Genomic DNA, 5,425 nt, shown 5'->3' with positions numbered 1-5,425 from the left:
TGAAACAGTACAACTATTATAGTTTTTTAACTTTTTCCTAAACAGGGCCTCAATGTGTACATACAGATGATCTTGATTGTAGTGTTGGTCAGGTCGGTGATCATAAGATGGTCTACATTATGTATATCGTATAGGATGGACACCTATTCTCACATATGCCCGCCACTGATTTATAAGATCGTCGTGCACATCAGTAACAATTTAACCAGTTAATTACTGACACGAATTTAAAAAGTTGTCCAGAAAATTCTTCCTTCAATAAACGACGCTCATATTGGCAAAGCTTCTCACACCTGGTAATTCGCAAAGTGTGTTTAGTTTGTCTACACATGATGCAGATGTATCTAATTGCGTGTTTAGTTTGTCTACACATGATGCAAATGTATCTATTTGATACAAAGACAAACATACGGCCACAAAACGGTATTGTACCGGGTTTGTTTCGACACATGATACATTGAATTAATCTCTGTATGTGAATGAGTCAATGTATTGTTTTTTTTTTCAATGGATATGAATGTGTATGTAAGCATCGCAAAAGCAAGAAAAAAAGTAAAAAGATATAGTGGGGGGGGGGGGGGGTTAGTGTGCTTCTTTTAAAACAGTATTTGGAAAGGAATAAGTAAGTGTTATTGGGATTTTGAGGATCGTCTGATTCTTAAATCATGTAAAAAATATTTTGTTTTCCAGAGGACATATACACTATATGTGTTTATATAAAACCCGTCTCGTCATCTAGCAACATGCTCGACTCAGGAATAGATGGGTACGAGCTTTTAACTGACAAGATTGCCGAATTGAAATCGAAAGTGACATTATAGTTATAGATGATTTAAACTCGAGGACGGGCGTGTTATCTGATATCTATGAGGAAAATATAAGTTTTGGAAAAGAAAATATCATAACGATAGATGGTATCAGATGTATGACAATGGAACATCTGTCAGTCCACAACATGCTTGTCAATCGTTCAAATGAAGATCAAGCGACTAGTCAGAATGTGTAAAATGAGTGACACGGTAATCATTACTAATAATAATAATAAATAATAATAATAATAATAATAATAATAATAATAATAATAATAATATAATATATAATAATAATAATAATAATAATATATAATAATAATAATAATAATAATATAATAATAATAATTATAATAATAATAATAATAATAATAATAATAATAATAATAATAATAATATAATAATAATATAATAATAATAATAATAATAATAATAATAATAATAATAATAATAATAATAATAATAATAATAATAATAATAATAATATAATAATAATATTAATAATAACATATACTTTATTCATCCAAAAAAATGGAAATTCGTTTACAGACGTGCCATGCATAAAAATGTTTAAACACAAAGTTGAGAAACTATGGCGACAATGTATACATATATATATATATATATATATATATATATATATATATATATATTATATATATATATATATATATATATATATATATAAATGCAAATGCATAAAAATGTTTTAAAATAAATAACCATTAGCAATACTTTATATACATGTTGATTTTAAAAATTGAGATAAACCATACCTCTGGCCTTTAGTCCGAATTTATGTGTGTATAATTAAAAGATAATATTTAATTTAAATCACAGGGTAGGGCGGGAGAAGGTAAAGGGGTAGGGAAGGTGACTTTTTGTAACAGAAACGGTCATAGTACTATTGAATATGCATTGTGTTTCTTAGGCGTATTACCTTTAAGTAAACAATTTTATTGTGAACGAGTTTAGTGCTTATTCAGACCATGCTTCCATTGTTTTGAATGTTAAATGTTAAACTTCAAACCATTCATCAGATTTACATTCCAAAACAACATACAAAAATAGAATGAAGTGGAGGCAGGGAAAAACGGAGGAGTTTGTTGCCAACATGCAACAAGTTGAATGTACTGATAATTTGGGTGAAATCTTAAAAATAATTGATAGCGACGGAGACGATGGTGAGATTTTTAATGATAGTATCACAAAGTTAAATGAATTAATTTTGACTGCTTCCAAACCTCATCAAGTAGGAAAGCATCTTAGTAACTGGGCCAAAACGAGGGAATGGTAAGACGGGGATTGTAGGTAAATGCGGACAGTATTTTAAAATTTGAAAAACATATTCAAGAAAACAAATAATCCATAGGAAAATATAAAATGTGCAAAGCAAGAAATGATGACCAAGTTAGCGATTGCACTCGTCAAGTTATAAGAACGATCACATGACCAAATTTTATATCCCGCTCTCTCGTCTCAACTATTCAGAACGAAGATGGAGAGCGTGCCTTTCACGTTAGAAGATGGAAACGGTTAGCAATAATTGTGCTTTGATATTTATCATTTTGCGACAACAATAAAATTATTGTAGAAATTGCGATTTGATCCTTTTTTATTCGCGGGTTTAAATCATTGACATTGTACTTTATTAGGTAAAAATCGGACAAAAATTACGACTTGGTGATAAAAAATGACTTTGATGACAATTATTATTGTAACTTCAAAAATTATTATGAATAATTTATTTATTTTTGGGCCGATTTTGTCATTAGTGGTATCAATTTTATTGTAATAGGGAGATAGGAACTTCCGAGTTATTTTTTCTGATGCGAAATTATTATTTTGTATAATTTAGTACCTATACAAATGGTTGGTAAATAAAAATGCTACCTTCTTTGATCTACCGCCACCGTGTTTATTCGTGTAGAATTGTTAGTAGAGCGTCCCAAGCAGCGACATCTATATGAAGTCCTAGGTCCCAAGTCTTCGACCGATCACACCACAGACTACCTGTGTTATCTATGGATCACACGCTCTCTAACAAAGATTCTACTCGACTTCCATGTATTACGTAATTGTTATGCAAAAAGTGTAACACATTTAAGTAGGCTTAATAGTTAAAATCTAAAAGTAAAAAATATAGTTCTGAGGAATTTGAAAGTCACATTGATTAAATCAGCTTGAAAAAAGAAAAATATTGGTTCTCATTTCAGAAAATCAATTGAAAACCAACTGTTTTATGAATAAATTTGATTTTTTAAAAATGTTTTTTTTATATTTTAGATTTTTTAAACAACTTTTTATTTATCGGCCGATTTTCTTGATTTTTATATCATTTTTCACATCTCAATGAGACTAACACGTTGATATATTAGTTTGATTCAAAAGATTTAAAAACACAAATTTCATTTTTTAGATTGCGAGTCCAGCCTTACTAATTCATCCATGAGCGTTGAGACAGTGATGTAACCGTTACATACAAAACCTCGTGGTCCAAGCCTATTAACATCTCTTATAGATGATAATGTCCAATCCACATGGCTTTGGTGTTACACAACTGCTCGTTACTTTCGGTCAACCGTATCCTTTGAAGGTGCACCGCCTTTACGAATGCTGTTAAAGATATGCAACATCGTCACCACAAATCTATGATCGGCACTACTGAGATATCGTTCATTGCGTCGAGATGTGATGTAAAAAGGCTACATCCGGGTATCTTCTTTTTCGTATCTCGTCGATCGGAACGATTTCGACACTAGAGACTCGACTATTATAGCCGGTGTTGTTTCTTGATTGCGCAATGACACTAAAAGATGGAAGTGGAAGGAGGGGAGGGGGGGGGGTGAGAGACTCCCTGTCTATCTTAGTCTTAGTCCAAGTCGTTCAGATCCAGATTGAATTTGTTTGTGTGAGATACAAATAAATATTGTGACGCAGCGACCTCATCACCTTGCAGCATGTCATGTATAAAGTTATCTCCTTTAACACATCAATAACGTAAATAAATAACAAAGTTCCTTTATTCATCCCCAAGAGGAAATGTGTCTTGGGTCTATTCCAAGTCCAAGGGAAAACTGGAATAAATTATGTGTCAATCAAATGCAGCGACACAAAGCTAAGGAGAGGTGACTTGCCCAAGGCACATAGGTAGTGGATAGTCGATCACGGTACCTTAGGGTCTGAAGCAAAGACAATACCCCTGAGCCAAATTGCCTCCCCCCCCCCTTCCCTTTCCATTCCCACCAAGTCATTACGACAAGACGCGTTTCCCCAAACTCTTTTGCATGTCCCGAGAAGTTGGAGGAGAATATTCCTGAGTGAATATATATTTCCTTGTTTATTGCACCCTTACCATGAAAAAAGAGTTGTTACTGAATCCATCACGCCAAACCTGTAACATTTGAGTTTGGAAAAATGTCTTTAGGGGAGATAATTTCGTGGGTTCTTCTTTTACAAATATAAAACTCAATTCTCTTCATTTTCTCCATTGTGAAAAATATTGTTTTGACACGCTGAGTCACATAATATGTGATCCATTCAAACATGGACCTTACTACAGCACTCTGAAAACAAAACAAAACCACGGGTTTAAAAATTGGCAGTGATGCGAAAACTCCGGTATCATCAGAAAAAAAAACACCGGTCTAGAGCAAAAAATTCCGGGTCCCGGCAACTTCCATCAAATTCCGGTGAGGTCAATTTGTTCCAAGGATACCCCCCCCCCTTTCCAACCACCACATCATCATCATTACCACTAGTATTGCAACCATCATAACCACCACTACTACTGCAACCACCACTACATCATCATCACTACCACTACTACTACAACCACACCACCACCACATCATCATCATTACCACAACTACTACTTCAACCACCACCACCACATCATCATCATCACTACCACTACCACCATCACAATTACAACCACCACGACCACATCATCATCACTACTACTACTACTACTACTACTACTACTACTACTATACTACTACTACTCTCTACTCTCTTACTCTCTCTCTCTCTCTCTCTCTCTCTCTCTCTCTCTCTCTCTCTCTGTGGCATATCACTTGGACGTAGCCTCCCACACAGTCCTTCGAAAGAAGTCTCTGTCTTGTGCCCATCTGCCACATTCCGTCACGCCCTTGTTGAGCCATTCCTGTATATCCTGTTGCCATCTTCTTTGTGGTCTTCCTCTGCCTCTTTTGCCCTCCGCCATGCCCTCCAGTACATCTCTCTCCAGTGTGTCGTGTCTTTTCAGGTGCCCAAAGTAATTGAGTTTCAGCTTTTTTATCTTACTCATTAGCAGGACTTTTTAGTCCTAGTGTTTTCATGATGTTTGCATTGCTTTCTTTGTTTGTCCACGGGATGCGTAAGATTTTTCTATAGCATTTCATTTCGAAGGTGGTTATTCTCTTTTCTGATTCTTTGGTTATAGACCATGTCTCGCATCCATATATTGCAGTGGGAAAAAATACAGGATGTTAGGATCTTCATTTTCAGTCTGACTTCCTCGCTCTTCCAGATTGCCATCATTTTGTTTAGTTTGTTGCTTGCAATTGCCAGTCTTCTCCTGATATCTGGTGCCGATTTTCCATTGGCTTCTATTT

This window comes from Berghia stephanieae, chromosome 11 (genome assembly GCF_034508935.2).
Source record: "Berghia stephanieae isolate SIO BIC M18660-M18661 chromosome 11, UCSD_Bste_1.3, whole genome shotgun sequence".
Classification (NCBI taxonomy): domain Eukaryota; kingdom Metazoa; phylum Mollusca; class Gastropoda; order Nudibranchia; family Aeolidiidae; genus Berghia; species Berghia stephanieae.
Note: the sequence above shows the minus strand (reverse complement) of the source record.